At 42.2% G+C, this 22,851-nt stretch overlaps 1 protein-coding gene across 7 annotated transcripts in view; it reads left to right on the top strand.

Moving 5' to 3' along the window:
* Window positions 1-22,851, top strand: part of FGFR2 (fibroblast growth factor receptor 2) — a 179,940-nt gene that overhangs the window by 12,894 nt on the left and 144,195 nt on the right. For 3 of the 7 annotated variants that reach the window (XM_053307769.1, XM_053307771.1, XM_053307773.1), the window contains exon 1: window positions 22,154-22,713. The exons of 1 other annotated variant lie outside the window; for it this stretch is intronic. The gene's annotated coding sequence lies outside the window, so the exon portion shown is untranslated. Of the gene's footprint in view, window positions 1-22,153; window positions 22,714-22,851 lie in introns of those variants that run through there. 3 more of the 7 variants (XM_053307774.1, XM_053307775.1, XM_053307776.1) reach the window with 2 other exon arrangements.

Here is a 22,851-nt window from a genome sequence, read left to right on the forward strand (position 1 = left end):
ATAATGTGAGATGTGAGCAGACAAGTGGGGGATAAGCACACTCTGTGCACCATGGACTGTGCCTCTAACACACATTTGAAACATCTGGATGGATTATTAGCAGTGTGCTTTAATAGCAGGCCAGAAGGGGTTTTCTCTTGCAGATGTCTGTAGCCTGATATGGGAAAGGTTGATATCACTTGCCACCCAAGCAGTCCCTGTCCTCCATGGATAAGATGGAGTCAAATATCCCACTTGTCAAGATGTTTAATTGCACATTCCTAACTCCTGCAGCCTTGGGCTCTGTAAAGGCAAGGGCGTTTATCTAATCACTATCTAAACCACCACCATCAGATCCTCCTCTGCACACTTACTGTATGTGATTTAGCAGTCCCTTTGAAGCTTTGGAAAGGTTATCTGTGCTCTCTCCAGCAAACTTAGGGTGTGTCCCTGTGAAGGTGCATGTGACAGCAGAGCTGAGCTATGCAGGAATTTCTCCCAGAGGCCATGGTTGCCTCTGTGTTTGGTCTAGGTGCCAACAAGCATGATCACTGGATAAGCATCCAGAAGGGAATTGCAAAAGCCCGCAGACAAAGGACCAGAAACTGCTGCCTTTACTCATACCAATAGCAACATTAAGAATGGGGATTTGCAGTTAACATGGATGTGCTCTTGTGCTTATCATGAAAACTTACTTATGCTATTTTGTACATTCATTTTGGCTGTTGCTTCTTCCATGATAGCCACTGGAATGGACAGATGGCTATAATTGATGGCTCAGTTATGCTTGCATTGCCATTCTATTAGGCAGACAAACAGCTAGGATTGGCATAATGATCCCAAATGGGTACAAAGGCACTCCTGATTCTCTTCTTCTGGAGTAACCCTATTCTAATAATACAGCCTCCTCCTGCCACTCTGGTTCTGCCGTGCCATGCAGGGACACTTGCATGCATCTGGATGGGCCAGTTTACAGTAGCTCCCATACACAAAGAACTAAGTGCTGTTTATTTGGCTTGGAGAAATGAACCCGGTGTCTTGGAGAGTAAAAACTCACGTGCCTGCTAACCTTTCATGCTAATAGCCCCTGTAGTGCTGAATCAGAAGCACACTGGAAGTGTCTAGTATTGGAGAATATACTTTCCTCTCTCCTTTCACGCTCGAAAACCAATTATGCAGGCTGCACAACCTGTGCTGATAGACACAAAGCTTTTGTGGTATCGATTGCGATTCCCATCTATATGTACTGCTGATTTCGGAAGTACATTTTAAAGTGCACTTCTGAAGCTTTTCCAGATTTCCACGCAGGTGCATCCTGAACAGGTCAATCGCTTGCCTGATACTCCCTTGAGCAACTGTTGTCTTACAGCCACTGGAATGTAATTATAGGACTTTCCACCTTGTGCTGCTTGCTGTAAGCAAGTTGTGACTGGAGCTGCAAACTGTAATCAATCAATTGGTGCAGCTGGTGTTTTAATTAGCATTTTAATCAATAATGGCACTTCTCCTGATTAGTTAGTGGGACTTAGAGCAATCATAAACTTTGAAGTTAGTCATGACTATTTAAATTAGTGGTACTTAAGGTAGCAGCTCATGACTAGCTTATTGATTTCAGTAGTGCATAGCCATGACTATGGCTGCATTCACACATAACGCCAAACCACAGGTAGATGAGCTTGAGGTTAATTTTTTTATTCAGATAATGCAAACCAGGGTTATAAAATTTGTTTTTTAAAAAGCCCCACAAACAGTCACATAAAGAGTGGTAATGTGAATTGGCTCAGAATTGCTGGCATATCTTCCCTCTGGAGTTTTGCTCCGTTTCAGACTATGTTAGTGTAACCATCAAATGAATGGGAATGAAATATTGAGAAGCTGTTTAAAAGCTTCTAAAATGCAATTTGTCCGGAGGAAATGGGAGTGAGGGAGAGTCAACAACATCAGGAAGTTCTTGGCAAACCAGCTGTGGTCTACAGATCACAGGATGAGAACCAATAATTTAGAGCAAACAAATAAACAGATAAACCACAGGTTCACCACAGAAACCTCATCCACACCCCCTAGAGATATCAATGTGTCTTACTCTCTCCCTCCCTCCCGCCACTTTCTGCATTTTGTAATCCATACTACATACGTTATCCAGATAGTCTGCTCCATATCTATATAGGAATAAGCATTATAAAGAAAGAAGTATACAGACATGCCTGACAACTCAGAAGACGAAGCTAACATGTATTTCTGGGAATTATTTAATCTCTGTTATCCCTGTATGAAGAAAAGATAAGCCCACATCCATATTAACTGATAGTTTCCATGCTTTTCTATGGAGAAGTATGATGGTATATAGAAAGGATTTCAGAGGACGTCATTTTATCAAAATGGTTCTTTAGCTGAACTTGGAGCATCATGGGGAACCAAATAACGACATTTAGATGTTAAAAAGAGTAAACACATGGCAAGAACTGGATCAGTGGATCAAAAGTCACTGAATCTTGCCCAGTTTAAAAGGTGGCTGATTTTCTCTGAGTTGATAGACCGGTAGCTGAGTTGATGGACCAGTGGAAAACTGATTTGACTATCACTTGATCTTCATCTGCCTACTGACCTTGTAACCATCTGTAATGATGGCACAAAATAGAGAGAGAGAGGAAATGTTGGGAGAACAATCAGTAAAATTAATTTGAGTATGAACAGCACTGGCCAATGATTGTGTGATATGTTTTGAGTACCTACTGCTTATCCATTCTGAAACTAATGCTTCTCTTGTCCAAATTTGTGTTCCATGTGTGGGGGTGAGGAGTGAGTTGTATAACCTCGGTGTAGAACTCTTTGAAATACTTAACCTAACCCTGACTACCCCAGTATCCTTTAATGTTAATAGTTCATTCCTGCCAACTGAGCAAAGAAGCACCTTTTTAAAGTGGCGATTCTCTTTATTGAGCAGGGGGAGAGCAACTGGCCCCATCCAACCCCAGCACAGCATCCCTGGCCGTTGCTGGTGTCTTTCTTGTGTTTCTTTTTAGACTGTGAGCCCTTTGGGGACAGGGATCCATTTGATTGATTGATTAATTCATTAATTAATTTCTGCATGTAAAGCGTTTTGGGAACTTTAGTTGAAAAGTGGTTTATAAATATTCGTTGCATTGTATTGTAACAGTGCTCCCTTGTTTGGACAAAAGCTTCATGTCACCTTTTGTGTTGTGTCTCACTGACTGCTGTCACCTTTATCAGGTGTTTAAAGTTGACATATAATAGAAGATGTAAGTCTGTTTATTCACGAAACAGCTGCAAACTATTTCTTCTCTTCTCTGATGAAATATTCAGCTCTAACCCTCAGTGGACCATCCTATCTGAACTGAAATGTGCTGCAATGTTCTCACTTGGGTGTTACAGTAGTATATATCACATCATCCTGTTTGAAACGTGCAAATTTACTGCTTATTGCTTGGGTCCTGTTTGTTGTCCCTTTGGCATCCCTACCTTCCAGATCTATCCAAGAGAAGAATTATAACATTTAAAACCAGGAAATAATTCCTACCCCCCAGCCTACTTGTATAGTTGCATATTAAGTAACCACTTTGCTTTTCCTTTTTCTCTCTTGTTTTTCATTTCGCCCCTTGTGCTCTTCCTTTTAAGGAATTTGCCATTATGTTCTCCCCTACCTCCACATTGCAACCATTTCTGTTTAAGTCTTATGTCAGCTTCTCTGCTTTCGAGAATGTAATTGGCAGCTTGTTTCTACATGCTGAGTAGGTGGGAAAATTGATTGCTGAATGTAAAGCTTGAGGGAATAAAATTCACAAGCCAGAAATTGTCCTTTTCTCTGCTGCAGCTGCTTAGATTGTATACATGGTTAGTGTGCACCTCCATATTATTCATTTATCTATGTCTAGGACTTTTGGTGAAATACTTATGAGGTTCGCCAATTGCATTGTATCACATTTTATGTTACTTCCCTGTGTATTTTGATTAAATGTTGCATATGACAATATTTTTTCCTTGGAATGTTAACCAAGACATACTTTGCATTCTTGCTGCGGTTTCTTATTTAGAGATAACCGGGCTCTCTAGCCCAGTTTTTTTGTGTGTGAAATGTGCATGGTATTCATAAACATCAAGAAAGCCAGAAGTGCTGCCATAGTTTTGTAGTAGATTTGATATTTGTTTGTGATATAAGGGGCACCCTCTTTACTGAGCAGAGCAGAATACTTCTGTATGTTGACTGAAAATACTAGGGTTTTAAATATACTAACTAGATAGTGGCAGGGGGAGGGGACCCCAACATTCTCAAAGCAAACCACATCCTACACTCTCCTAGAAGATCCCCTGACTGGCAGGAGGAGCTTTTTAGAAAGCAGATGGATGCAATGGAGAGGAAAGGACAGATAGATCCTCCTGCACAAATTCCTTGTGCAAGTCAGGATCCAAGCTGGTGATTGGAGACCATGACTATTCTGTGGCTGTACGTGCTAAAGCTAAAGGCCACTTTGAGAAACACTCTCCCTAGATCCTTTCAGATAAGCATGGAATGAATGTGCATAGGAAGAAAGATGGCGTGGTAGACTCTGCCCTGACCTACACACATTCCGGGGTGCAGACAGGGAAAAAGCTTGAGGAGCAACTCGTAGCTTTCACATGTACTGCTGCTTAGCCAGGTCTTCCCCATCCTTGACTTGTGCATGTAATTTTTCTTACTCAAATTCAGGACTTTATGATTGTGATTATGATTATTTAACATATTTTTATACTGCCCAGAACTCGCGTCTCTGGGCGGTATACAACAGATAAAAACAAAGGTAAAACATTAGTTAAAAACAAAAATGAGAAATTAAAACACAGCAATTTTAAAAAAACAAAAAAACAATATTCTAAAACCAACATTAAAACAATTAAAACAATGAGGCTATTCACACGATGGGGCGAAATCGGGCTAGCGAAGGCTAGCCCGATTTCGCCCCACCGTGTGAACCACAGGGCTTGGTTGCGAGCCCGGTGATTCCTAGGCAGGTAACCCACCTCAGTACCCCTCCCCTAAAACCAGGTTTGCCGAGTGAGTGCTCTGCAAACCTTGTTTTAAAGATTGTGCGTAGCTGTGGTTACTCACGAGGAGACCCCCGGAGGCGAGGCGAAAAGCCACCTCCCGGCTCCGGGGGTCTCCCCAGTATGCCCTGCGCGCTCGCTCAGGGCATACTGGAGCTTCCGGGGGCCACGTGGCCCCCAAGCTCCCCAGCCCCTGCCGGCTCCATCACGGAGCTGGCAATCATGTGGGCAGCCGATCCGGCCACCCAGGGCTCCCTCCCTGCTTGTGTGAGGGAAGAGCGGGCTTAGCCTGCTCTCCCTGCGCACTCTCCAAAACTGGGTCTCACTGATTGTGCGACCTGGCTCAATATCAGTTAAAAGCCTGGGTGAACAGATGTGTCTTTAAAGACTTTTCAAAAAAATTGTCATTTCCTACTGCTGAGTCTGGCTCAATATTTAAACCAGATCAGACTGAGTCTTGGTTCTTTCTTTTTTAGCTACCCGCCACCTGAGCTTTGGGTAATCTGTAGATCCCATGAGCTTCCCCTCTGCTCCCTTGTCCAAGTCATTTATGGAAATGTTGAATAGTACAGGGTCCAGGGTAAGCCCTTTCCAGATATTCTAAACAGTGTAGACAGTGCACAGAGAGCAGATTGAAATTGCAGTGTCTGTCATGCTCCACCCCAATTATTACCTGTCGATCCACTTTGTGTGCCGGATCATGTAGGGTTCCTGATCATGTGTATGCCATCTGCTCTGTGAGCCATCCTCTGTAGGGCACCACAACATGCCTACACAGCCTACATGTGTACACTATAGCTTGTATGTGTGCAGAGCTGATCAAGTTATGGAAGATGGGTGAAATTCTCCATGTATTCATTTGACACAGATTACAATGTTTGATAACGACGGCTGTGTTACAGGGGTCACTGGAAGTGAAAATTGTTGGGAATTCTCTCTGGTAGGAGAAACCCTTTTTCATTATAGCAGAGTGCACAGAGGCATAACACAGTGGAATTTAGTTAGGCATGCATATATGCTGAGAGTAAAGTAACTTGGAACCAGTTCATAGTTTCAAATCAATATAAGTGGTATTTATTAGAGAACTCCATTCTAGACAGGAAAGTGAGGAGATGGGATCTCTAATCTGTCTAGCTCACTGGATGCAGATGGATTCTGCATCTCTGCACACATAGTGCAGGGGAGAGGAGCTTGCATGTTGCAAGGTAGATGGAAGGGAAGAGAAGGGAGAGAAGAAGGAAGTGGCTGGAAGGAAGTCCTTAAGATTAGAAATCTATATATCAAAGGGATAGTGTCAGAGCAGTAGAGAAGGGATGACCAATGTCTTGACCCTCTAGCCCTCTGACTTACTAGTCTGTCCTCCTATGTAATTGAGACAAGAGACAGCGCATAGTCCTTCACTTCCAACAAAAATTACCCACTTTCACCGAGTGAGTTCATGAGTGAACTTCTCTTCCAAGAATGTTACAATTTGTCAGATAATACAGTCCAGTATAATTTTTGCCTTTTGTTTATTTGTATGGCATAACTCCCATGCTCTGTTGGAAACTCCTGTTGAAAATATCTATCCACTACGAAACAGATTTCCTATTTGGGACTACTGTTTCAGAAACATGAATCCAGAGCTCCCATCGTTTTGTGGCACTAGTTTTAGGATTCTTTAGGTGGAGGGCCCTGAAAATTTGTGTGTCCAGTCTGGCCTGAGAGCCAAACGTAAGGTAGCTCAGTGGTGCTGCATCTGCTTTGCATGCAGAAGTTCCTAGATTCAGTCTCCTGACGTCTCTCCAGGTAGGGCTGGGAAAGACTCCTGCCTAAAACCATGGAGAGCTACTGCCAGTAAGGGTAGACGATGTTGAGCTAGATGGACCAATGGCTTGACTTGTTTCTATCACTTGCCCTTGTATTTTCTTTTATACAGAGCATTACAAAGGGCCTGATAAGGATCTGGACAATCTTGTGAAAGGGGTCTGGTTTTGTGGTAGCAAGCACTACTTTCCTAAGACCCTTTCCTAAGCAGGGTCTGCCCTGGTTGCATATGAATGGGAGAGTACATGTGTAAGCACTGTAAGATATTCCCCTTAGGAGATAGAGCTGCACTGGAAAGAACACCTGCATGCTTGTATGCAGAAGGTTCCAAGTTCCCTCCCTGGCATCTCCAAGATAGGGCTGAGAGAGACTCCTGCCTGCAACCTTGGAGAAGCCTCTGCCAGTCTGTACTGTAGACAATACTGAGCTGCAGACAATATATGGCAGCTTCCTATATAACCATTGGCTGCCATGCAACAGTCCAATAAAAATGGCCCCTTCTGAAGCTGCTATTAATCACAAGAGGGAAACTGCCATTGACACCATTGCAGTTTCCTTTTTTCGGAGATCTTGGCCACTAGTGAGTGAGCAGTTTTCATTGGGACTATTATGTGGAACAAAAGGTTAAGCCCCACTTTCCCCCTGGCCATGATTTCAATAATGATCTTCCCCACCCTTCTATGGCTGCTATTTATAATTTTAAAAAAGGGTGGAGATTTGATTAAAGGCATGCTTAGTTTGAATCTTGAGAAACAGCTAATAAAGAAGATTGCTACAGTGTCTCTTTAAACAAACCTGTCCTGTTCTGGTGATGGTTTTCATTCAAATTTTTACTTTCTGCAGGAGTCGTCCCCCCCCATTCTATAAAGCTTAGAAAAAGCTGAAATTATTTATTTTCTTTATTAAAAACTCTGTTTTATGTTATTTGACGTTATATCAATAAAAAAGTGTATAAGACAAGATGCTTATCTTAGCTGGGTAGCTTGTGAATATTCCTCAATATGCATATACAGTTTGCCAGTTTTTAAAAAAATCTACTTGGAGGACAAAGAATTAAAAGCAACAACCAATATAGACTTGATCACTGATGATATATATAGATATAGGCTTGGATTGTAGGTTGCTTGTGATGAATTTGAATACTACTGCAAGACCAACTTAAAATTACATGTTGAAGCCATTTTGGAAGTTGTGTGTTGGTACACCCAATGGGGCCATGAGATTAAGTTCTCATATGATGATCCACTTACCACTAGCAATCTGCAGTGTAGGCAAGGAAATCCGGTCCACCACAACCCACTGTGGGAATTGGCATCTAGTATTTTATGGTCAAAATTGTTATAACATAGTGAAGCTCTTCTCACAATCCGTAAGAAGAGCTTCTGTCGGGTCTGCAGTCCCCACACGACATGATGGAGCTGGCAGGGGCTGCAGGGATTGGGGGCTGCATGGTCCCCAGAAGTTCCAGGATGCCCCGCACAAGTGTGTGGTGAGACCCCTGAGCCCAGGAGGCTGGCTGCAGTTTCCCAGTCATGGGTCTACTAGTGTTTCACCATGCGCCACGGTGACACACGAGCAAATAAATAAGGTTAACGGAGTGCTCGCTCCGTTAACCTCATTTAAGGGGAGAAATATTAGGCAGGCTAGATGCCTTGGAAGCACCGGGCTCATCTGCGAGCCCGGTGGTTCCCACGATCACTGGGAAGCGGGCTTAGCTCCTTTAGCCCGCTTCCTAGTGATTGTGGGAATAGCCTCAGTAACTCTTTAAACAGCTTTGTCACAATTGCTCCAAATCATTTCCCCTCAAATATACCAGTGCTCCAAATCATTTTTCCTCACATATACAAGACTTGGTAATGCAGTACTCTTGCCTACAATGTTATGTTGTATCTCAAGTTGTCAGCTATAACAACCTTATAATACTCTTTTAAAACTGGCCAATGGCATAGATCCAAATGTGTACTTTTGTCATCTTGATCTTATCTGTTGACTAGACTACGGTTGCTGGATTCAGTGCTGGGCATTTTGCCACTAGCAACAGTGGGAAAGAGAACAATGCCTGTAAATTGATGTAAGCATTTTGTATGCCCCACAAATCTATTATAGATTCAGGGCTTGTATGACTCTGTCTTGTGACTTGGCAAGGTATTGGATAGGTTACCATTGGGAAATTCCTTAGTCACAGGCTCTGAACAACTGTTAATGTAGCCAGAAATTGATGCTCTTCTCTTCTGGCACTTGCTCTTTAGATGTAATGATTTACAAATGTAAAAATTACAATGTAAAGATTTTTTTTTTTTTTGGCAAGCGAATTTATATTAATTAGGACTTAAGCCATGTTACCGTCCAATACTGCTCCCTGTAGTCACCTACAGCTTCTACACTCATGAACTGCATTGTTTCTTCATGCTAGTCTAGTGATTAGCACCAAAATGTCTATACTGTATATATATTATCATGTAGAAGTACCAGGGTTTCTGAGAAGCAAGTGCCCGCACAGGGGCGTAGCAAGGTTGGAGTGGGCCCAAAGACAAGATTTTAAAATGTGCCCCCCACCCACTAAAGCTCAGCTCATGAAGTAAAGAAATCTTAAATGAGGCTGAATAGTGGTAACAAAAAGCATAGTAACACATCAGTTTCCGAGGATGAATACGACTGAAGGAAGCCCAGGCGGCTGCGCGGCTGGGGGAGTTAGTCATGTGACTTGCCTCTGGGGGGCCCCCAAGGCAGTGGGCCCCCAGACAACTTTCTCCCCTTGCCCTACTATAGTTACGCCCCTGTGCCCGCACATCCTTTTCACATTTATGCTTTGCTTGGGTCCTTGCTTTACTTAGATGCTTGGAGCCATTGGTGGCTCCTTCTGAGAGGACTTTGTCCCTCAAAGTGCAGGATGCAGTGGCAGCATCAGGTGGAGGGAAATGAGGGGGCACATGGGTTATGTGGGACCTGCATGTTAGATTTCCGAAACAGAAATAGGAGACAGTGAGGGGGCAGTGGACTTTCCTGAAGGGACGTTTGCATCCCATTGCCCCTTCTCTTGAGTCACTGTTGGCAGGATGAGATGTTAATTGGATAATTCCTCTCCTGATAATCCCATCAATGTAACATTACCAGATTTAAAAAGAGATAATATTTGGAACAAAGCAACAGGGGAAGAAAAACCACCCATTCTCCAATACAGTATGATACAATACGGAAAATACTGGGCTTGATTGTATCAGATGGGGCTATTAAGAAATTTGCATCAGCGATGATATAATGCAGAAATTAGACAATATGGGCTGTATCAAATCAGAAACAATTATTGTTTCAATTTGATGCACAGCCCTATAAATCAGATATATTTCAGCAATCAGAAGCAAATCTGACATATCCTTTCCACTAGAGGGCAATGGTATAAACTATTACTAACTGATGGATACTGGGAAGAATGAACACGTTCTACCAGTTTTGTGGCAACTACACTGGTTACCACTTAGCTATTGGGACCAGTATCAGATCCTGGTGTCTACTTCCTTCATGGTCTGGAACTTACATACCTTACAGACTGCCTCTGCCTTTATGCCACTTGCATTCATCAGGCAAGCTCTGCTTAAAGTGCTTTTGCTGGCTGAAGGAGTAGGGCTTTTTAGGAATGACTGCCCTGCTGCGGTTTGCAGCTACTGTTCCTTCTCAGTCTTCTATAAAAGATGTGAAACAGAAGACAATTGATCACTGACTTTGAATTCTCTGATCACAATGTTCTAATAGCTTTAAGCAGTTCACTTTTTATTGTATGTTTATACTCTTCATTTGATATGTATCGATGGATGCTGCTTCCAGCACAGAAAGAAGACTATAAATGTTCTAAAGATGTTTTAAAGAAGGCACAAAAATAAGACTATAAATGTTTTAAACATGTCCTTGCACAATCTCTTCTAAAGCTTTTTTTAACACAACCATCCTCCTAAGCAGAGTCTAATGAAACACATTTGCCTAATGTATCCTAATGTGATAATTGCCTAATCATTGACAAATGGGCCTCCAAATACAGCTCAGCTGCTGGTCTGTGTTATTGCAGGACAGCCCCAGAATTCTGGCACAAGATCTTCTTTACATCATTCCTTTCTCTGGGGTTTAATCTCACAAGACCAGCATGTCTGAACATTGGAATTACTCTTGTATAGATTTCTCTCAAAATCATTTTAGGAGAACCAACTCCACTACAAAATGTTTTCTTCCTATTTATTCTGACCATATCTCAGTTTGCTATTGCACTAGGACAGTGCAAATTAAGTGATCTTATTGTGGAGAAAATCACTATAGTAAACCAAGATGTATTGAATTTAAGTGACAATTTGGATGAAAGATGCAAATCCATGCAGACGTTTTACTTCCTTAATCCTTAGGACTGAGTTAAATGATAGTTCCTGGTATTTATTATTTATTTATTTATTTATTTATTTTTATTTTTACATTTCTATACCGCCTTTCGTTAAAAGAAAACCCCAAGGCGGTTTACAAAAATTAAAACATACAATAAAAAGCAATAAAAACATCAAGCTAAAAACATATAAAACAAGCATAAAAACAAGACAACAGATAAAAACACACAGAAGCAGCAGTAAAAATGATTATGTAAAAGCCTGGGTAAAAAGCCAAGTCTTTTAAAAGTTTCTTTTCTACAAAGAAATACATTATAAGAATGTAGCTTTTCTTATACAGTTTTACATAGTGAGAGAGTGCAAAGTGAGAGAGTGAGTTTTCTATACAGTACTTCTAAATGATCAGCTCAGGTGGCACAACAGGGAAGCAGCTTTCCTAGGGAGCACGAGGCTGTTATTTTGAATCCCTGATGGTGTGCTTCCCAGACTGTGCCTAGTAAATATATATATTTGTAGTCACCTATGTCAGGCAGCAGCAGTATAGGAAGGTGCTGGAGGTGGATGCTCACTTCAGTGACAACCACAAAGGCATCATCTCATACTGTGTGGGAGAAAGGCAATGGTAAACCTCTCCTGTATTCTACAAAGAAAACCACACGGCTCTGTGGTCACCAGGAGTCAACACCGATTCGATGGCACATTCTTTACTTCTAAATGAGAGAGTGGGTTTTGCCATACTTCTAAAGCTCTGCTGTCTCCTCTCTCTTTCATGGCCAAAGATATTTTTCTTAAATGGATTTGGTGTAGTTTTTAATCTACCTTCTTTCACCTGTGTTGCTTTCCATTGTTTCACTTACATTTACTCCCGGATAGGGCCATGGATATCTCAAATAAAATCCTACAATCAAGATTAATCTTTTTACTGACCTTCTCCTGATTTTCACATTTTTCTTCCATAAATTGAACATGGATGTTGCTTTGTTTCCTAGGATGGCAACCTTAAGATAATTCCAACTCCTCTCAAATCCTGTCACTTTTTCTAGAAAAGACTGTTTCTAAGGAATAACCTTTTCTCTCTACACACATTACTCAAATATTTGTCTGTGCTGTGGCTGGCATCTCTTAACTTGACTACTATAAGTTTGCCTTGCTACTCTTCTATCCTGCCATCTCTTTTTCCTGCAAAAATTATCTTTCTATCCTGTCACTATGATCATGTGTCACCCTTTTCATAGATCCCTTCAGTGGTTCTTAGTTAACCACTCTAGTTTCAACCTTCTAGTCTACATTTAAAGTTCTCCAGCTTTGAGTATGACCCAACTTGCATGAATATTTTAATATGGAAGAGTTCTTTAAGTAAAAGAAACTGCAGTCTGCCATGTCTTATTATTTTTGGAAGTGGCAAGCAGTGATTTTGCATAGGGTACATACACAAAACTGCTTTTATCTGGATCACCTTTCCCATACAAAATTGTCATTTTAATAGTTCTACTTATTTTTTATCATCTTTGAGAACTTTAATTTAATTTGCCTTGCTCTTTAGTTTTGAAATATGTGCATTTAATCATGTATTATTATCATGTGATCAAATAATTCCTTCATTCATGTCAGAATGTTTATTTCTGTATTTCAAATCCAGCATACGCAAGCAACGGTTTTGCCCCCAAAGTCTGCACAATCACAAAGCATCCTGATCTAGCCACCATTGGCAAATAGATCTTAAAACATGGGAGAATTCAGTTTTACTTGCTTTCTTTCAATCTCTGTCCCTTTCCCATTTAGTCCATATGCTGAGAGGCACCACTACTGGTTCTTTTGAAAGTTGTAGTGTGAAGGGATATTGGGCTCCTAATTTTCCTTCTTCCCTATTGATGTATCATTACCAGAATGAAAAAGGACGTCTCAAGAGCTTTTTTTAAACAGCGACTACTCAAGACATTTTATAAAGGGGGAAGAAACAGAAAGATAATGGAGCTCAGTTGGAGGTAGAAAGTTGCTGAATGCCTGCCTTGTCCGCCTTTTCTTTTGCTTGAAACCTGGAGCTGTTGTTCCTCTTTCAGTTCGAACTGTCACCTTTAGCTCTTGATGGCTTTACTGCCCTTGCTGCTGAACCTCAACAGATTGGGCTTATTTACCTATTCACACCACACTGTGGAACCTCATTAATAGGCTTATTAGCCACACCATTCACGTGCAGCAGAATTGACAAAAAAGAGCCACTTTTAGAAGGAAAGGGGAATAATAATAATAATTTTACGAAGTGGAGAGATTATTCTTTAATTCAGCATCCTAACAAGTGTGAAAGGCTCTCTGAGCTTCCTGAGATCACTTGAAGCCTAAATATGACACAGCATTATAGGATTTTTTGTTTTGTTTTTTTGTTTTAAATGCCAAGCATGTTTCTGCTGCTCTTCAACTGAGGGGGTTGTTGTGGCCAAGCTTGAAAATTGGCTCATTTAAATGAATAGGGTGCTATTGATAGATGTCTTTTCTTCATGCCAAAGAAAAAATTCTGAAGACTGCTTCCAGATATAAGAAATAAGTGTCCTTATTTTGTCATCTTTGTTGGAAGGTTTTCTTTTTATTTGTGGAGGCTGCAAAGTATTGATGAATAAAGAAAAGATATCGCTGCTTCCTGTGCTTGCCAGTAATTTATGTGAGAATGTGTTAACAATGTTTTCAATGGACAAGGGACACGCTTGAAACTGTGAAATCTGTATCTTGCTAGTGACATGTCAATTTCTGAATTAGAAGATTCAACTGCCTAGGATGTGCAATGGTAGGAAAAACTCCAAATCAAGTAAAAGTTGGTTTTATGATTTATAAAACAAGATGGACATAAAGTAGCTGAAGATAAAAAGCAATTAGAATTATGAATACTTGAAAATAAATGTATGGCACCAGTAAGTCTGCAAATATAGAAAGGCAGAGAATCTAGAATTGGCCTCACTAAAGTTAGTAGCAATTTGAACAGGCTTGAGATAGAGCCAGTGGGTGGGTTCAGATGGCAAGTGGAATCTCGGTTAAAGGTGAGACCTTACTCAGCCAGGGGCGTAGCTAGGGGAGAGGGGACCTGTGTTCACTCCTCTCCTCGGCAGCCTCTCTGAGTGAGGGAGAGAATGAAAAAGATAGGGAGGTGTGGAGCTGGGGGGGGGGCCTCAGGAGCTGGGGGGCCTGGGTTCTTTGAACCCATCCGCTCAATTATAGTTACACCCCTGTACTCAGCTCTGGGGGGGTGTGCTTCCCCTTCCATCCCTGTGTGAGTGCCTACTTCCTTTTTGGTTAGGATATACCAAGATTGGTTGCAATGTCCAAACTCGCCAATCTCTGCTTATTCTAACCTTGAGAAAATCCAAGCCCTGAAACTCACTTGAACATTGATTACCTGGATATATATTTGGTTAAGTGGTGGCAGATATTCAGATTCAAATGGCAGTGGTAAAGCTGGTGAACTTACTCCCATTCTTATGTTAAGCTAAATCTTAGTAAATAAATAAATAATAAATAAATAAACCTTAGTAATATCCTTGAGTAAGGGGTACATGAACTAGGGTTGCCATATTCAAGCTTCCCAAATCTGGGTGGCCTAATTTGCATATTATGCAAAATATTTGGAAACTAATTTGCATTTTATTTATTTATTTGACAGATTTGTATACTTCCCCCTCCTCCTCTGCCCTCCCATGTGATCGGATCCAGAGTAAAATCCGGGCAATCCGGGCGGCACATTCGAAATCTATGTAAATCTGGGTGGAATTTAGCAGCCAGGTGGAGGAGCCAAAATCCGGGGGCTACTCTAAATTCCGGGGGACATGGAAAGGTGAACATGAAAGGATTGTACTAAGCTAAAACAATGACAAAATATGATGGCTGCACGTTCATTTTGTAAGCAAAGATGCCAGTTAACGAACAGATGAATAGAAATGTGTGTTGCTTTATCTACACAAGTTGATACAGTCATTGTTTCTGGAGTGTGGACTTGTGGCTACTATATAGGATGTATAGGGCTTTCTAAGGATGTATACAGTATACATCCTTAGAGAGCCCTGGCAGGGCATGAGGCCCGGGGCAAATCAGCCAGTGAGGGGGCTCCCTTCCAGTTAATTCTAATGGGGGTTAAAAGAGTGGGGGCAGGGGTGGTTGCCCTGCTTGCCTGCAGAGGGATTTGGAAAGAGGTTCTGCAAGTCTTACATTCATGCTAGTTGTGGGCTTTTGCCCCTGCAAAATGTCCCTAATGTATTTCTTTCCCTCACTAGTACATTTTATTTATTTATTTGACATATATATATATATATATATATATATATATATATATATATATATATATACTGCGCCATATTTATATACCACCCACATCTCTGGATGGGTTACATCATTAAAAGGTATTAAAACAAGAATGAAAATGTTAAAGACCGTTTGAAAACAATCTATGCATTCCACATTGCATTTGCATGTGGAAGTTCTATTTCTGGAACATACAAAGCTGCCTTAAACCACTTCATGCCATTGGTCCATCTAGCTCAGTAGTGTCTGTCTGCAGAGGCTCTCTGGGAGTTCCAGGCAGGGTATTTTCCCAGCCTCATGTGGAGATTCCAGGGGTTGAACCGGCGACTTGCTTCATGAAAAGTACATGTTCTGTAACTGAGTGGGCTTCTCCCCCACACAAAGATGCTTATTTGCATCTATTCCAGTACAGTTCTAAGAGATTGGATATGTAAATAAAAAAAGAAATTGCACTGTATCAGTATTGCCCACATTAAATATTCCAACAAAGAAAGAAACGGACACCCCATTATTGTGGTTCACTTACCGTTCATCAAAACTTCTTTAACAAATCTGTCTAAACGTACCCTTCTGGTTAAGCTTCTGAATCTCAACTTGGATAATAGCCCCACAATATCTTTGAAGCCATGCATATTGGAATCTTTGAAAAAGATTCTATATTGGAAGATTTTAAATAGGTTAATAGACATGGTTCCAGAGAATATCTTAGTAAAACTGAAATCTTCACGACACCTTTCACTTAGAATTGAAGTAAACTTCTGAAATTGGGTGGACTGAAGTGGATTTGACAGCTTGTGCAAAAGTGTATTGGTGCAAATACTCCATACAAGCAATTAAAAACAAAAAGGGAAGAAAGGGATGGGTGCCCGGGTAAGAACCCAGAGCTAAAGCTGGGGCACCCCAAGAAAACAACTCTGAGATTTTACAGATACTTGAGGGACTGAAGTGGATTTGACAGCTTGTGCAAAAGCGTATTTGTGCATAAACATATTTAAGGGGAAAACAAGGAAGGCATGCCTGGGGGGAAACCCAGAGCTAAACCCCCCAAACAACCAAGATATATTTTCTTTTTAAAGTAGCATAAAATGAAATATTGCTTTAGAAACACTAGACTTCACTTCAGTAATGGCTTATATTCTGGAAACAACTGGGGGGAAGTATTCATCAAAATGCAATATGATTTAAACTGCTACTTGTTATGTGTATGGAGGGCCACTTGATACCTGTCATAGGAACATAGGAAGCTGCCATTTGCTTAGTCAGTCCATTGGACTATCTAGCTCAGTATTGTCTTCACAGACTGGCAGCAGCTTCTCCAAGTTTGCAGGCAGGAATCTCTCTCAGCCCTATCTTGGAGAAGCCAGGGAAGGAACTTGAGACCTTCTGCTCTTCCCAGAGTGGCTCCATACCCTGAGGGGAATATCTTACAGTGCTCACACTTCCACTCTCCCATTCATATGCAACCAGGGTGGACCCTGCTTAGCTAAGGGGACAAGTCATGTTTGCTACCAAAAGACCAGCACTCCTCAGAACTGACTCAGTGGCGGGGACAAGGAGTGGAGTTCTGCAACCTTGGTATTATTAAGAACGAGCTTAACCCTCGTTAAGCATCTGCACGCTAATACTTGATTGCTCCCCTCACCCCTTGCCACAGCCCCACTCACCTCAGAGATCTCTCCACCGTCACCTGAACCACACTCCTGCTCCTCTTTACCCATCCGGTTGCTTCCACCCACCCTCACCCCTCCTGCTCACTTGTCCATCCCCTTACTCCATCCACCTTACCCCTCTTGGTCACTGCTGTGGCATTGCTGGCGCCTCTTGTCCAAGCTGCAGACCCCTATCCCCAGAGACCTCCTCACCCTCACTGAGCCCCACTCCTGCTCCTCCCCAAAGGAGCAGCAGCAGCAGCAGTGGTTAACCGGGCCCTTCCTCTCTGACACCACCGCCATGGCCGCTTGTTCCCCTCAGGCTGCTGACAGCCCTGGGTCCATCCCTCACCTTTCCTTCTTTCTCTCTTCCCCTCTGTTCTTTCTCTTTCTCCCTCCTCCACTCACTCTTCCCCTGTCTTTCTTCCCCTCCCTCCCTCTCTCCCCCCCTTTCTGAGTTAACAGATTTTGTTCATCTTTTTTCCTCATCTAATTCACTCCTCCTCCTGAAGGGGCTCTCTTTCATCCCTCACATGACCCTTCTCTAGCAGACCCCTGCCCACTATCATTCCTATCTATCTATCTATCTATCTATCTATCTATCTATCTATCTATCTATCTATCTATCCCCCACCCCTCTCTTCTACAATCAAGAACATCTTCCGACCAGTAACAGTTGCATTCCAACTGACAGGCTCCTCTTCCCTCTCTGCATATGGAATCCCCACTGCTCAGTCACCACAGTGCTTCTGCTCATGAACTCTTGCAAGAGCTTCCACACACAGGATTAGCCGTGTGTGTGTTTTCAAGATCAGTTACATGCCCCTGCTAGTCATACCTTCCATAACCCTCCAGGTTATTCTCTCCATTTTGTTTCTCCCCCATCAACTTTGTGCTGTCACTCAGTTTTGGACTATTATTAACTCCTTTTGTATTTTGTAGTGAATTTGTAGTGAATGCCTAGCCTTTTCACTGCCTTAGTTTTTCTGCTATATTCTTCTCTTTCCTCTCCCCCCACCTTTTGAAAATAATTTTGCTTTTGCTTTGCTAGAATCTTACAAATTAACCTCTTCCTTTGTTAATATATTTCTACAAGATTAATTTCTGCTTCTCTTCACTCTTCTGTATGAACTTTCTGCATTGTTGTTAGCATTTTTCTCTGTTTGATAATATATTTTCAAATATCTCTTTGATTTATTTTAGAAACTCCTATGAGGATCCTCCCCCCCACCCTACACTTCTGATGTTAGTCTTGATTGAACTGATAATGATATGGTACATGGCAATTGACCTTTAAGTGAATACTGTTTCACCTCATTCTCACTGGGTTTGACTGCTTTTAGGTAAAGCATGCAGTCGAGTCAGTGTCGACTCCTGGGTCCCACAGAGCCCTGTGGTTGTCTTTGGTAGAATACAGGAGGGGGTTACCATTGCCATCTCCTGTGCAGTACGAGATGATGCCTTTCAGCATATTTCCTGTATTGCAATATAGATGTTACAAGCGGGGATTAGAACTGGCAACCTCTGGCTTGCTAGTCAAGTCATTTCCCCACTGTGCAATTAGGTGGCTTTTGACTGCCTTTGGAACAGGGTATATGAATACACTTTTATGCTGTTTTTAAAATATGGTTATCCCCTCCCCTTCATTTCTCTAAGTTTTGTTAATCTAAAACTCTGGCTTTTTCTTTTGTAAGCACAGTTTACAAAACCCTGAAAAGAGTTTATCCTTTTAAACTCACATTCCTAACCATTTATTTTCTAACTTCAAATAATTGTGCTCTCCAAAGTTGGACAACTTTGGTTTTTGAACTGCCAATCCAGTATCTTATTTTCTTTCTTTTCTGGTTATTTTTCGGTACCATCTTTTCACTTGGTTTTATAATTTTGCTTTCTCTCCCTTCCACCCCCAATGATCTTTTTAAAAAACACACAAAAAAAACCTTTCCTATGGGCTAGTGTCTGTCTCAAATCAGTGATACCTTTTCTCCTGAGTGTCAGATATGGGTCTTAGTTCAGTCTGCAACCGTCCTTTTTCTCACGAACAATCAGCTGCTTCTCAGACTGTCATTTCCAAACTGTAACCAACACTTTCTCTGCTCACCCCACTGCCTTACCCTTGTCTTGCCCAACTTTTATCATGTCAGAGCTTAACTATAACTCTGTTCCAAGGGGCAAGTATTGCTTATATGCAGCCATTGTCTGTTGCATTTTTGGTTCCCCCTCTTAATTAAAACCAAAACCAGAAAGGCTGTTCTCATGAGCAGCCAAGCCTGGGTTTGGCTGCCCATGAGAACTGCTGGGATCCATGTGCAGTGTCAAAACCCAAAATCCTGTGGCGCAAAACCCAGTGCTGAAGCCCAGCTCTTAGCTGAGGTTAAGGGTGCAAATGCGCCCTTAACCCAGCTGCCGGGATCGTGTGTCAGCACAGGCTTGCAGCTCATGCTGACACAGAGATGGGCACGTCAAGCGTCTGTCCCGCAGTTGTTGTCACCTGGGGGAATATCCCAGTGCACTGTGCTCAGTACACTGTTCACTGTGTGATATTCAGAGGCTGGGGTAACGAGTCCTGGCCTCTGTTGCGCCGCACTGTCAAGCAGTGATCCAAGCAGTGCCGGGGGAAGCAGTGCAGCAGCTCGGGTCGTGTGGGCGCATGTGGCTTGCCTTCTCCCAGATGACCGCCCATCCTCCCGCAGTCACATGGATAGCTCCAAAGTAATCTTATTTTGCATACCTGGGGAATTGCCTGCCCGATTATTCAGAAACTTGTCTGTGGGTAGCCCAGTGTTATGACATTCCTAGGTGGTACAGGGCCACCAAGTTTGCTACTGAAGGGAATGTTGACCTACTGCATGATGAGGGTTGGGGAAAGTATTATTTGTTTTTTTTCTTGCAAAACCTAGTCATGCAAGGTGATTAATGTCCTCTCTATGTATGCAAAGTTGGTTGTGACTCTGCAATTTATGGTGTAATCATCAGATTATAGGCTAACTCTGGAGTACTCCCATTTTATTCCAGTAGCACTCTGAACGATCTTGATCACAATCCAACAGCAAGTTGGACAAGTGTACTTATGACATAAGTGTACTTAAGAATGTTGGTAGATTAGTTCATAGGCCATCATCAGCAACAGCAGTTGTGGCATCAGGAACATCTGCTGGAATGGGCAGAGGACTCCTATATGTAACATTTGTCCCCAGTACCTCTGCCCCTTTTGCCACCAATGTCTTTGAGGGGGAGGAGAGCAGGAGCCACAGCAGTTGGACATAAATCCGGATGATAAAACTCACTCCCGGAGATATTGCAAAAAAATCTGGCTGCTAAACTTAAGTTTTGATAGCCTCAATACTCAATTGGAAAACCCACGATTGATGAGGAATGATTGTACAGCTTTTGTATGACATGCTTTTTTGAATTCCACAAATGTTCCCTAGAACTGGATGCCTTGTGTCTGGCTCCACATTAAAAAATAGCACTGAAAACAAAACAAAACAAAACAAAAAACCAATTTATTGCATGGACTTGTACAGAACAATAAATAGTTATTAACTTTCTGTGCTCAATTTCTTCTCTCATAAAGCAGTCTCTCTTTTCAGCCCCTCAGATATGTTAGAGACGAGAAGAATTTAGAAAAATGTTAGATTCAGTACTGTTTCAGTAGGTCTTGGATGACTGTTTATATACAGGTTGCCATTTGTTACATGGGATTCATAATTGTTTATTTATTTAAAACATTTATATACTGCCCAAAATGCAAGTCTCTGGGCAGTTTACAACAAAATAATAAAAACAGAGAAAAAGATTAAAACATTACAACAATTAAAATTTAAAATGTTAAAACTATTAAAAACACAATTAAAACAATATCTAATTTAAAGCCTAGGTGAACAAATGTGAATTGACTGCTTTTTAAAAAGTTGTAAGAGATGGGGAGGCTCTTATTTCAGCAGGAAGTATGTTCCAAAGCCTCGGGGCAGCAATGGACAAGACCCGTCCCTGAGTAGCCACCAGACAAGCCGGTGGTAAGTGCAGACGAACCTCTCCTGATGTTCTCAGTGGGTGGTGTCGTTCATAGCAAAGAAGGCGTTCTCTTAAATACCCAGGGCCCAAGCTTTTTAGGGCTTTATAGGTCATAACCAAAACCTTGTATTTTGCCCGGAAACTTATCGGCAACCACTGTACATCTTTTAAGATAGGAGTGATATGGTCTGTCCATGATGACCCAGAGACCAACCTGGCTGCTGCATTCTAGACCAACTGCAGTTTCCCGACTACATAAAAAAGCAGCCCCACATAGAGCGCATTGCAGTAATCAAGTCAATTGTTGCTACTGATCCTCTTGCGAAAGATAAAAAATAGTAACTCATGTCCCTTAGAACTCTACAAGATGAATTCCACAACTACACAGAATAGTTCTGTTGACCATTGGGTGAATGGGGGATAATACCACAGCATGAGTGGCTTCCAGTGGGCAATTCCCCGCCACTAGGGATATCCCCACTAGCTTGGGCAGAAATGTCCAAGGGATATCCCCATCAGTGGGCAGAAATGTCATCTGGCAAAAAGGGACTGATCAGCCTAAAAGAATGCTTCCATCCATCCAACTGTATGGGACTTTGGTTTTAGCATCTCCACCCCCTTCCTAGCCCACCAAGGCTGTGACAATCAGCAATATATTAATTGGCTGCAAGTATTAGGTGTAGATGATTATATTTTTGATCAAGTTGATTACTCAAAATTTATTATTGAAAAAAATTTATCAATTTATTATTTTATTTATTATATTAAATAAAATCAGAGCCAAAAACTTTTGCCTGCTGGTTTTGTGGTGCCGCTTGGAGGCGTTTTCCCCCTGAGTGCTTCAGTGAGGCAGCGGCAGGGAGAAAGAGAAGCCGGTCCTCCTACATGCATCTCTGAAGCAAGGGGAAGAGCCTGCGCTACGGAGTTCAACTATTGCTGAACTGCGCTGCTGTGATTGGCAGAGGAACTGTCCAGGAAATGGCTCAGGTTTCAACTTCGGGGGCGTGACCAGGGAAAGGAGGGGGGGGGAAGAGAGAGAAAGGGTTTGTAGAGTTGATAAAGCTTTAGAGTTTGGTTGCAACTGGGATTCTGAATGGATTGGATCTGGACTTCAGGCATCTGTTTATGCCCTGCTTTTTAAAAATATTGTTTTTGGATTTTCCTCTTTTCCCAAGCCTGGATCCTTCGTGATGTGGGGAGGGAAAAGTTTGTGATACACTGGTTTCCGTCTTTTCCCCCTTTTCCTTTTTAAAAGAAGCTTTCATTCCGCGCCGCCCCTCCGCCCCAAGTCTTTTGAACAATTTCACCCCACGTTCTGCAAAGCCTTTGGGGAAGAAAGTGTGGAGGCTGCGGTGATGGGGATCACGACCGCCGATTTCCCCCGTCCGGGTTTGGGGCTTTGGACCGACGTTTTTGAGCGCCTGAATATGGAATAAAGCAGGAGACGACTGTTTTGCTTTTGCAAAGCTGCTGCCCCCCTCCCCTCCTCCGGGGAGCCTGCCTTTGCTTCATCCCGTACACACGCCTGCTGCAAGGGAATAGCAGATCGTTTACTCGGAGCCCTTTCATACAAGGTAATTGGACCAGGCTTGGCTTGCAGTTGGGAGGCGCAGGGCGTGGGGAGGGGGCCTACGGGGGAAGAGAGATTAATCCCCAGCTTTAAAGAAGCTCCAAGATCTGAAAGCGGGAGCGTGCAGAGGTTCCCTGGGCCA

This window comes from Hemicordylus capensis, chromosome 3 (assembly GCF_027244095.1).
Source record: "Hemicordylus capensis ecotype Gifberg chromosome 3, rHemCap1.1.pri, whole genome shotgun sequence".
Lineage (NCBI taxonomy): Eukaryota > Metazoa > Chordata > Lepidosauria > Squamata > Cordylidae > Hemicordylus > Hemicordylus capensis.